This window comes from Tupaia chinensis, unplaced genomic scaffold, assembly GCF_000334495.1.
Source record: "Tupaia chinensis unplaced genomic scaffold, TupChi_1.0 Scaffold000037_5, whole genome shotgun sequence".
NCBI classification, from domain to species: domain Eukaryota; kingdom Metazoa; phylum Chordata; class Mammalia; order Scandentia; family Tupaiidae; genus Tupaia; species Tupaia belangeri.
The window spans coordinates 120,479-132,607 of record NW_006159488.1 but is presented as its reverse complement, the minus strand read 5'-3'; the positions used below and the strand labels follow the sequence as shown (position 1 = coordinate 132,607).

Below are 12,129 nucleotides of genomic sequence, written 5' to 3'. Positions count from 1 at the left end.
TGGAAAGTACATGGGCCTTTAATAAAAAAAGCTCCCTTAAAAAAAAAAAAAAAAAAAAAAAAAGGATTTCCATGGAGCAACCAAGTAGAGGATCTGTTGACCATTGGATTGTGGGTCCTGAACCCATGAGAAATGTTTTGGCTAAAATGTAGGCTTGGAAGACACTGGTATATAAATAAGGAATGACCATGTATGAAGTCACCATGGAAAAATGTAGAAATGAGGAGAGAAATAAGCTTGGAAAGAACCTTTCAGCTACTGCTACCATGAGGCTAATGCTTTTAGGTCCCATGGAAATCTTAAATTAATATGTTGAAAACTAAACTCTTTTCCATCACAACTTCTCAAAATCTATAGGCTTGGCTTCAAAGTACAAAAGTGTAAGGAGTCCCAGAATTCAGACCTGAACCAAAATCTATTGTTATTTTATTTCTATAACAGCCTTCTACCCATATGTTTATTGCACAACTAAATAACAGTAATTGTGTCACAATGACACACTAAGTGCTCGTAACGTGGTGACAAATTTAATTGCTGTATTATCCATCGCTCACTTCTAGGAACAAAATGTAACCTATACTTTAGAAGTAAGTATGCTTTCAGTTATACTTCGGGTCACTTTCAATTCCCAAAACAACAAAAATACTGTAGGCTAAACTACCATGGCAATTGAAAAGTTAGACTCCTTCCAGAAATACTTCTTTAGGCAATTTTTTTTCTAAGCCCAGAAATATGAAACAAAGACTAAACTGTCTATAAAGTGCCTGGTTTTCCAATTTTTAAAGTTCACATTTAGCTAGGGTAGCACTGATAATAAAGACATTTTTGTGATGGTGACCGAATACTGCATTGTGGGAACATGAATTTTAAGGCTAGAAATAGTTTGTTTATTTCAGATGATGTCTACATCCTTTTTTTTTTTTACAGTTTCCTACTGAACTAAAAAGTATCAAGATTGCCAATAATAAAAGAGAAACCATTTCACATTTACTAGAAACCATAATAAAAATGCAGTATTTAAATAGTTTAAAGAAATATATTTAACTGGTCTATTCTTTTCAAGCATAGCATTTCTAAAAGATTGAAATGTAAACAAAATGCTTATTCTCTTGAGACTTCTCTTTTTCCTTTTACTTTATCACACAATTTACTTGTCTAACGTTCATAAATAATAAATAACTGTTCCTCACATTTATTTAAAAAAGGCTTTCTCAAAAGCTCTGAAAAGAAGTACTGTTTATAGAATATATTCAGAAGTCTACCCTTTTCAAGTCTTTTCCATAAGGCTTTAAACTCGAAGATTAAATAGGGTTTATCATTTCACTTTATAATTGCTATGCCAAAAAAATGAAATGTTAATCTGCCAGAAAGTCTTTTTTTCCCCCCTTAAATTCAAATTGCACATTAGTCTCAGGCTAAAGAGGACACAAAAACTATGTAATATTTTCCAATGTTTGCAATGAGAATTCTGTAAGTCATCACCACGATTTGATGAACAATACCTGCTACCAATTATTGCCCATTGAATGTTTGGGGCAACTGGGGGGGGGGAGCTTCAAAAAGTTCACCGCATGCATGGATTTCAGTTTTTTTGTGTGCAAAAATAAACCTGTATACTAATGTCTTTCCATGTGCTTTTGGAAGTTCCTCACACATACGGCACCAAGTTTAATGATGCTTCTTTAACTAGCAAATGGGCTCTGCTGTTCTTTGTGACCACTAAACATTATTAAGCACTTACTGTGTCTGCTGCACATCAAGTGTTTTCTGTGACTTAACTCGTAATCTCATAAAAACTTAAGCAGGATTATTCCCACTTGAAGAAGAGGAAATGGACACAGAAAGATAAAATAGCTTGACCTCTAACATAGCTAAATCATGGAAAACTGGGAAGGTACTGAATTGTGCACCTAAATAAAAATGGTTAAAATTATAAATTTTACATTATGTATATTTTACCATAATAAAAAAATACAAAAAAACACATTTATTGAAAAATAAATAGCTATATATGAACTTGACTCTTTATACCAAAATATATTCCAGGTAGATAAGAACACTATAAATAAACAATAAAATTATTAAAGAAAACATGGAAAACTGGGATTCAAACCCAAGTAATCTAGCTTAAGAGTCCATATACACAGTCTTCCACAAAACTGCTATTTAATGCATTAAAAACTATCCAAACTACTATTGTATAGACCTGCCTCATTTTCATCAAGTTGAAGTTTCATAGTAACCCAACAGTACTTCATGGCTTGCTGGAAAATATATCATGCATTGGGCATGTCTGGCTGTAAAACACATGAAGGACACATCCCAAGACAACGTTGAAAGCCACATAGGAAGCCTCAAAATTGCAGCCAGTTCGTTTGTTGCAGTCACTCTCAATAAGCATTCCAAATAAGACTGCATGCCAAGTGCACTCAAGAACCTACTTTTGGAGCCTGTACTTTAGGGAGAAATGTTTGCTATGGGAAGGATGCAGAAAATAATCTCACTCATGTTTTAAGAAACCACATGCATATAGCAGAGAACAAACAAAATTACAGTTTTCCAAAATACCTCAGAGTTGAAAGCTTGCAGAAAGCCTCAAATCTTTACTGCAGATCTAAAATAGAGTTCAGAGAGAGGAAGAAGGGGGCAGATCCCAATCTTGAGGTCTTCCAGTTGTCTTTGGACAAAATGATCCCTAGACCTAGGGAGTACATTTCTCCCTGAAGGCAGAACTAGAAAAGAGTTGGGATTGGAATGCAGAAAAGCAGAGAGCTCCTGAAAGTTTGAACTTAGTGAAGAGTTTATAAATGCCTTACATAGATGACTGCCCACCTTGTTTATTTTATTATCCTTCAAATATTATTTAGTGGTTTTGCACCATTGTTCTGAATATCAGTTTAACTACATTTTACAACAGAAGGAAAGTTGAAATGCACCTCTCCCTTTGCATATAAAGCCTCAATACTGACTATACTATCCATTTAACAAACAGTGCACTTCTTTCCCAGTCCCAAACTCTTAATACACATAAAAGCTTGGTAGAAAACTGAAAGAGAAGCAGAACCAACTGCTTGGTAGAACTCCTGTCAAACTGTAGGACTTCAGAGACCAAGTCAATGTGCCTTCCATTCTTATACAACAGGTCATGCTAGAATAACAAAGACATATTTTTAGATTATGATTAATAAAAGCCTTAAGTCCACCCTTTCTAAGTCTAGGTAATCAATACCATTCTTTGATCAGGTCCCCGAGGAAGTAGTGATAACCTTTAGTGGAAGCTAGGACTATAAGAACACCCGTTTTTATAACTTATAATCTACTAGCATTGGAAGGATAAGAACAGCATTTTGCCCCATCCATCTGCTGTCCCACCCACTTATTATGCCCCAGGGACCCAAACCCTAGATAAGCTCTGACTTTCCATATGGCCATTATCATCAATTTTCAATGAGAACTCATTGAGTGACTGGAAAAAAAAAAATGTGTCCCTCCCTTCCTCCCCAAAAGCTCATCAGTTGTCCTGTGGTTCCAAGAATTAAGTTCATCAACATCATAATTATTATCTTCAAAACCCTAAGGACTATCTCCATATCTTTCCTTTTACCAGAATTCTTCCTGAGTCCCACTTCTTTACCACTTCTCCATCTTTGCTTTGTCCAATCCTGTCCTTTCTTTAAAGATTTGCTCAATTTCTACCCTCCTGGGGGGAACCTCTGCTCCATCCAACTCTAAGAGATGTCTACCTTTCCTAACTCCTCCTATAGGGTGGGCCAAAGGAGGGCTCTTAACTCATCCACCCCTAGACTGTGGATAGTGTCTCATCAAGGTAACGAGCACGATGGATGCTACTCCATCAAGTTACTCAAAGGAAGGGACAAGAGACACAAACAACCTGCACTGCTGCTCCTAATTAGTATTTCTGCTCCCATTTTCCACCTGCCTGTCCTGTTCATTCCCAGACTCATAGACACACAGACCATTCCCTAGCCTACCTGACAACGGAACTACTGAGTCCTCCACTAAGTCCAGGGCTCCACTGAGCACCCATGTGATGAGCCTTGAGGCACTGTGATGCTCAGTGAGGACAAAATGAGAGGCTGAATTATCAGTGACTCTATAGTCCTAGCTTCCACTAAAGGTTATCACTACTCTGACCACTTCAACCAGCTGCATCCCAATATTTTGTTGTTGTTGTTCTTTAAATGCCAGAGGGCAAGTGTGCTCACCAGAGCGAGAAAGGAAGACAGAGAGAAAGAGGGAGAGGTAGTAAGTACCCCCAAAAGGGCAAAGTCATGCTGCAATACTTTCTCCTCCATTTCTCCATCCTGTTGGGATTTGGGGCACACATGCACACACATTAGGGTGTGGGACAGACACTTGCACACACATTAGGGTGTGGGACAGAGATTCAAAGCACAGCCATGTGGAATCCAGTTCCTTTAACCACTAGGGCACAGGACTGGCCTGTCCATCATTTCAAGTCTTTCGCAAACTACACAATTAATCATGCTTATTTTTATTCTTGATTGGCACACAAGATGACACAACATTTCCATCGACTAGTATGGAAAATTTGAGAATAAATTAACAGGTGAGATTAAGAAATAAAGGACAGAGGTGGGTTATGAATCCTAAGATGATTAGCTTTCATTGGTACTATTTTATTAATTGGGGAAGTATGTTTTTTCCCCTGCAAAGGATTCTATCCTAACTTTACTACTTTTCTATTCTGCTCACTGATTTTGCCCTTGGGAAGCTCTGCAACTTTGTTCTTGGGCTTACCAAGAATATGGCATTAAAGATCTTGGGAAAGGTGCTCTGGATATCTTTATCTACTTTCTGGAGTTCAGGGACACTTAGTGGGCTGCTATTAAATTGAGAATGAATAATACATTCAACATAACCTTGAAATATACGACTAACGTACTGGGTACGATGAGTGACTTCTAGCATCAGTTGCAGGAAAAGGTGGTTTTTTCCCCATGGTATGACATATTTATCCAATGTAAATTAGACTGGCAATAGCAGATTGATAGTGGCATAATGCAGGAGTCACACTGGTTCATCCATGATTTGTTTCCACACATTACTGTTTTTTATCTCCAAGAAACAGCTGTAGGACACAAAATATAGAGAGAAGCTGAACAGAACACTGCAAACCACCAGGGCTCACCATGTCAACTCTCTCATGGCCTGAGTCTGCCAGGCCTGTCTCTTATGCGTGCCTTTTGCAAATCTCTTTGTGTGATTCTCACAGATCCCTGTGCATTTTGCTCTAATCTCCCAATATTCCCAATATTCCCCAATATACCTTACAGCCTTTGGGTTTTTCTGTTTGTTTTTTGACTTTTGTCTTTTTTTTTTTTTTTTGGAGAGGTTTTTGGTATAGGGCACGTGACTCACCAGAAAGACAGAGACTGAAGTGAGAAATCACTCCCCAGTGGGATGGCCATGCTGCAATTCCTCCTCCTCCATTCGCCTGTCAGGATCTTGGGCATGTAAGCACACATGCCCAGCATAAGTTTAAGACACCAGGCCCAGGACTGAAACCATGGTCGACTACATGGGAATCCAGTGACAGCCATTACGCTAACTGCTGGTCCCCCTATAGCCTTTCTTACATCACCTGCTACCAGTTAAAGTCTTATTTTCCAAAGTGTGTCTGTATAAAGTTGGAATTTAATGTCTTTGGAATTGTGTTGTTTTCACTATTGTTTTATTGTTTTTGTTAGTGCTTTGCTTACAAGGTCACATAGATTTAGAATGCTTGGCCCCAACCCTGTTTTCCCTGATGCATTATTTTAAACACATGATTTGGTGGGACACGAGATTTTCAGGAATTGGTACATGGAGCTATAGCAGAGACACCTGTCATGGTAATACAGGCCTGAGAAAAAGTGAAAGTGTGGATGATTCAAGGATATCACATGGATACCAAAACTACAAATGAAAGGGAAAGCCTAGAAAGTAAGAATTATATTTAGCCCTTCTAAATGTGCTATTGCTGATCAACAACCAAGAACCATGTCTAGCCAGGAACAGTATGTCAGACTCTAAAGGAAAATGAGCCCAGACACAACATCGTTCATGATCCTTGATGCAAAAGTGTGTGTGCTACAGGAAAGTGGGGAACTGAGAGTGAAAGAGAAAAGGAGGAAAGTCCAGAAAAATAGTAGGACAGGCTGTGCCCTAAAGATACAACTGAGCTCCAGACAAAGCCCCTAACTGCCTTGAATGAGCCACAAAGACTTGTATAATTTGTTTAATTTCTCTGGGCCTCAATTTTCTTACCCATAAATTAAAATTCTAGTCACATCTAAAACTATGACACTAAGTAAAAGGCCAAGAATAGAACCATCCCTTTTGCACTAACTCTGTTCTCAGGAGGACGAATGATTCACCTTGCATCACCTTCATGTTGACAAACACCAGCATGCACAGAATGACACTGATGCTTGAACCCCAAGTGTTCCCGTAACATTTTGTATGTACACATAGACACTCAAACTGATCAACTGGGTGGAACTGAATCTTCCTAACTGGCCTGTGAGATCAGTATTATCTCTTCTCTTTTTGAGCAGTACCTTTATAAGTAAATGACAGACTCACAAGGCAAATTTATGCTTATCAGACACCAAATCAAAAGGTTTTCTTCTCTAATAGTTACCATGCTTTCCAAATAAATATGTAGGAGGCATTTTAAAGTACACAGCCATTACCTAAAATGTAATTTCAGAAATATTCATGGAGCAATTAGAGGAAATACCTACATCTCATTTATAATAAAATTGGAAGTTGGGATATTATGATCCTTTTAAATGTTGCATAAACCAATGATGAGGGATAATTAATGAAAGAAAATTAAAAATAGCTATTGATTTGAGATATTAACATATGTCCCCTTCCTCTATGGAGCTTAATTTAAAAATAGAAAGGCAATGTAGCCTTAGCACAAATCTTATGATTGCTACCATCCACAGTGACTAATAGTGCAATATAACCCTAGGGACTGTGCTTTTAGAAAGAACTGTTATCACCCAGCTTCACATGAGAAGGCTAAAATTGATTTAATAAAAATCAAGTCTAATATTATACATATTGTACATAATATCATTATCAAGGTTCCCAGGTTTAAAATTTAATTAAAAAGAAGATAATCAATATACAAAGAAGTGGTTTTGCTTCACAACTCTGTAAATTACACACAACATTACTAACTATAAGACCCGTATATTAAGCACAGTGGAAAACATATGATAGAGACCTATAAAAATATCACCGTCCAGAACAGCAGTGCTGGTGCAATCAGAAAGCACTGTACTGGGGCCACATGGGAAGCCAAGTTCAGTTCCCTAGACAGGCTGGGTGCAGTGGTGCATACCCACAACCTTAACTAGCTGGGAGGCTAAGTAGGAGGATTTAGACCTCCTGTCAAAATACAAAAACACTTTATCTCTTTTGTTCTCTCTCTGTCTCTCTCTCTCTCATTAAAAAAAAAGGAAACTCACCTTATAAATTCATAGCCCATTTCTCAATTCAAATTTAACTCAACCTGTATTTATAAAATGCTCACTGTGCCAAACGCACTATCCAGTACAGATTTTAAAATAAAGAGTAGAGCCCAAATGTGAGGACCTTTAGGACATATATCATGGGAGGATCCCACCTGCAATATGCTGAGGCCCTTCTCATATTTCAGAAAAGAAGCCTTCCATCTTGTATTGGAAGTAATCCTCAATTTGTCCATCTGTTACTCACTCAACAAATACTTCTTATGCCTATGCTAGGAATTTTCAAAAGTTAACTGTTCTTGCCTTCGAGTATTTCTGATCCAGTGAGGAAAAAGATCTGAGAAGTCAGAAGTAACCATAACAGTGTGGTGATTTTAAAACAAGTCCTCTACTGTACCCATGTCATAGCAGCATCATTTATAATAGCCAAAAGAAGGTAGCAACCCAAATGTTCATTGATAGATGAGTGAATAAACAAAGCATGGCATTAGCCTAACAATGGAAAGAAATTTGACACATGATACAATATGGATGAGACTTGAGGACATTATGCTAAGTGACAAAGCCAGTCACAGAAAGACAAATATGACATGATTCCAGTTAGTTGAGGTACTAGAGTAGTCAAAGTCGTACAGAGTGAATGTTCACCATTCAAGGAGTGGTGGTTGCTAGTGGATGGTGGAGAAGGAAAATGGGGAGAGGAGTATGGGGAGTTATTGTTCAAGGAGTAGGGTCTCACTTTTGCCACATGAAAAGAATTCTTTGGATGGTTGGTGGTGATGATAGCACGAGATGAATGTACTTCATGCCACTGAACAGTATACTCAGAGATGATTAAGATGATAAGTTTTATGTTATGCCTATTTTATCACAATTAAGAATTGAAAAAAAAAGTTGCTATATTTTTGTCACTATGCCCTTCAAGAGGTGAAGTCTATGGATCTCCACTCCCAAGAACAAACATGAGCAGGCCTTGTGTCTCTCAGTGAATATATGCAGCAAAATTAACTGTGTAGCGTCTAAGGCCAGGTAGGTTCTGCTGGGACACTCTCTCTCGGGACACTCTCTTGGGACACTCACTTCAGGAGCCTTCAGTCATCATATAAGAAATCCAGCTACCTAGGGCTGGGGAAAACACACAGAAAGAAGTGGGTTTCCCTAGTAGCCCCAGCAATTCCACCCTTAAGGTCTTGGACTCTTCAGGGCTCCACCATCAGACCCGTGAGCAAAGAAACCTTTAAGATGAACTCACACCAAGTCACCCCTTGATTGCAACTACATGTGAGATTATTCTGAGCCAGAACTCCCAAACTGAGTCCAGTCAAGTCCCAGATTCATGAACAAAATAAATAGTGGCTATTGTTTGTCTTAGTCAGTTTAGGCCCTGTAACAAAAAATGCCATAGATTGGGTGGCTTAAACAACAAACATTTCTTTCTCACAGTTCTGGAGGCTGGAGAGTCTAAAATCAAGGCACCAGCAAATTCTGTGTCTGGTGAGGATCCTCTTTTTGGTTTGCAGACAGTTATCTTCTTTCTGGGTCCTCACACGGTGAAAGAGGCCTGGGAGCTCTCTGGAACTCTGTTATAAGGCACTAATCCCATTCATGAGGGCTGGACCTCATGACGTAGTCACCTCCCAAAGGTCCCCATCTCCTAACAACATCACTTTGGGGGGGTTAAGATTTCAACATACAGGGCCAGCAGCAGGTGGCACTGGATCCCACATAGCCAACTGTGTGGTTCGAGTTCTGGACCTAGCAGCTTGAAAAACACACTGGGCACATGTATGTGTACACCCAAAATGCTGAGAGAAGACTGGAAGAAATGGAAGTGTAGAGTGGCCACCCTCCTTGTGGGATGATCTATCTCTCTCTCTCTCTTTCTGTCTCTCTGGTGAACATATGTGCCCTATAGGTAAAAAAAAAATAAATAAATAAAATAAAAATAAAAAAATCCACATATGAATTTGGGGAGGATAGCACCACAAACATTTGTTCTAAGCCACTGTTTTTGGGGTGATTCATTCCATGGCAATAGATGGGTGGAACACAGAGGTACGCATTAGATGCTAGGGGATTCGGGAGAGAGTAGTCCTGACACTGAGAGAACTGGGGAAGAAGGGAACACTTAAACCAAACCTCAAAATGCCAACAAGGAAGACAAGAGGCTTGGAATCCAAACATAAAATGGCACAACCGCAAATGAAATTAAGTAGGTATAGTTAGAACTTGGCTAGAACATGGACAATGGTGGAAGATCAAGTTGAAAAGATTGTTAGGGTCTTTGTGAACATAATCCAGAGGCTGTGGGGTATTGAAGATTTTCAAGTAAGAAAGCAAGAGGAAGATTTTCATTGGTAGGAAGATTCATAATGAATCTGTCTAATACAAAATTCCACTCAACAAGTAAATGCATTGCAACAAGGGTTCAAGTGTATCTTGAGGGGCTGGATGGAGATGCATCAGTGAGATGTAAAGCTCTGTGAGGCTGACCCACAGGGGAAGGTTCTGAGTTTGCATCCAGAGACTTCCCTGAACACACTGGGCACATATATGCCCATGATCTGGAGCTGGTTGAGGCTGGGGTTGGTTCATGGCATCAACACCTGGGTAAGAGTGCTGACTCTTTCTTCTCTTTCTCATTGAAGAAACAAACTTTAAAAAAAAAAATTGTTATCTTTAAAAAGTATTTAACATATTTGGAATTGCTAGATTAAGCTCACAACATTGGGATTTCCCCATCAAGATGTTAATGTTTTTCTTTTTTCTTCATCTTGACTAAAACAGATTGTATCACCACTATTAACAGCTAAAAATTAACTGTGCAAGGAATCTCCCCACCCTACCTGCTCAATCTACCTGTTCCAGGACATTCTCACAGCAGAAACCCTCACACTTCACTGATTCCCTAACAGTGAATTTAGGGGATTCAATTCTGTGGATCCCCTAAAATTCTCAGCAAACTCAAATCACCATTTTAGGGGCACTCATGTTCTCCCACCAAGGAAAAATGAAAGAGCATTCTGAGGAAAATGGAGATGGTTCAGCTGCAGTGGCCCAAGTCTTAATAAACAGGGACAGGTTAGGAAAGGAGAGAAACTGAGCAACTGCCAAAGCACTGTCATTCTGAAATAAGGTTAGTGCGTTCTGGCCAGATATCCTTATTAAGGTGTAACCTACTTCTCAAATTCCACATCAGTCAAATCAAACACAAAAGAACAAAATGAATCAAGATGGCTCTTACAACAGAGTGGTCTATTTTGTCCATAAACCTTATAATCTTATATAAATTCAGTCTTGCAGAAAACTAACTGGAAATTAAAAGTAGAAACATGATGGCGGAAATTATTCTTTGAAGAAAAGTAGACAGGCAGTAGTGGTGGAAAGAATGATCAAATTGGTACAATCACTAATGAAGGATGACAGGCTTACAAACATCCCTAGGGGAGAAGGTTGACTTTCCTTTTTTCGAACAAAAAGAAACACAAAGGGCTGGTTTCCAGTGGTTAATGGAGTCAAACCCCACACGTGTTTGTGAATACCAAAACCCCGACAGGATGGAGAAATGCAAAAGGAACTGCAGTATGACCACATCCTACTGGGGATGTTTTGTTCTCTCTGTCTCTGTCTCTGTCTCTCTCAGGCAAATACACATGCCTTCTGGCTATAAAATATAATAAAAACCACAGAACAAACAAAAAAAGTAATCGTCCAAAGATAAGAAGCTGGGGATTGGACACTTGGCTTTACTGCTGCTGAAAAGCTAATATCTTATAGATATGTTGTTTAAGACTCTGAAGTAATCATTCTTATAGCTCTCTCATTCTGAAAAAGAACTGTCTTCTCCCCTTTGCTCCTCACAACCCCTTTACCCTAAAGTCCCTACTCCGACTACACATTCTACTAACCACAAGCATTATCTTTCACCAAGATTGCACATTATTATTATCACTCATAAGAAATTGCTCCCAAGATGAAGCAGGATGGCATAAAATACACCAGATGATAGGTCCCCAACTCATATGGAAGCTGCGGCCTCCACCAGCTGCTCTCAGTGGAAATATAATGTAAAGCTCAGTCTGAAACCGCTTGCCCAATTACAGTGGATGCAAATGACAGACCGGCATCTTTTAACTACACTAAAAGCTTCCAGCCTTGCTTTCTCTGGGACACGTGCCAATGTTCTCAGCTATGACACCCTGGGTCTCTCTCCACATGCTGTTTTCCTAAAGGCTTCAGCTCACTGAACAGTATGACACAACAAAGCGGTTTTACTGAAATTACTAATTGCAAACTTTTTAGAGAAACTGAAGCAAATGTAAAAAGTTCTCAACAGAATCACCAACTTTATCATCGTATTCCTAAATCTTAAATGCTGCTGGAAAATTTTCCACGCTGTCAAGTTATTCAAAATAGAAAGTAATTTTCTTAGCTTAATACCTAGCATGAGTTAATTTCAATACACAAACTAACAAAACAAAAATTAGAATTTCTATTTCCCTCTTATCTTGAAGGTTCTTTGGTTAACTAATAGTTTTCCTTGGATGTATTTGAAAAGCAGCATTATTTGAGTGGTACTAGTCAAGAATACAAGTACTAGAATACTAAATATTCTAGG

The 12,129-nt window shown here is 38.7% G+C and overlaps 1 protein-coding gene and 1 long non-coding RNA gene across 4 annotated transcripts in view; one reads left to right on the top strand and one right to left on the bottom strand.

Moving 5' to 3' along the window:
* Positions 1–12,129, bottom strand: part of LRCH1 (leucine rich repeats and calponin homology domain containing 1) — a 218,159-nt gene that overhangs the window by 127,915 nt on the left and 78,115 nt on the right. The gene's annotated exons all lie outside the window — the stretch shown is intronic.
* LOC102485805 (uncharacterized) overlaps positions 1–12,129 on the top strand; it is a 65,146-nt gene that overhangs the window by 40,094 nt on the left and 12,923 nt on the right. The window lies entirely within an intron of this gene.